The 311-nt window shown below is 68.8% G+C and overlaps 1 protein-coding gene across 2 annotated transcripts in view; it reads left to right on the forward strand.

Annotated features, from left to right (window-relative positions):
* ITGB4 (integrin, beta 4) overlaps nucleotides 1–311 on the forward strand; it is a 33,352-nt gene that overhangs the window by 932 nt on the left and 32,109 nt on the right. The window lies entirely within an intron of this gene.

The following is a 311-nucleotide window of genomic DNA, read 5'->3' on the forward strand; positions in this document are numbered from 1 at the left end:
GGGGAGAAGCGGAAGGGGAATGCGCCCCCCAGCCGCTGGCAGCCCCACGGGGAGCTGATTGGTGGACCGGCGGCTTTTGTTTTCCCAGCTCTTCCTTTCCTAAAGTCCGGCCGCCCAGGGCAGGTGCCCAGCCTGCCCCGGTGTGTCCAGGGGACCCCCGGGGGAAAGGGAACAGGCAGAGCTGGAGAAGGCGCTTGGTTGTCAGACCTCTGGGTGGAGGAGGGCAGCAGGGAGAGAGGTCTGGGCGTCCGGTGGGCACTTGGGAGAAGTGGTGGGCAGGGTCCCGGCGGGGGGCCTACTGGGCTGGGCAC

This window comes from Bison bison, unplaced genomic scaffold, assembly GCF_000754665.1.
Source record: "Bison bison bison isolate TAMUID 2011002044 unplaced genomic scaffold, Bison_UMD1.0 scf7180017864371, whole genome shotgun sequence".
NCBI lineage: Eukaryota > Metazoa > Chordata > Mammalia > Artiodactyla > Bovidae > Bison > Bison bison.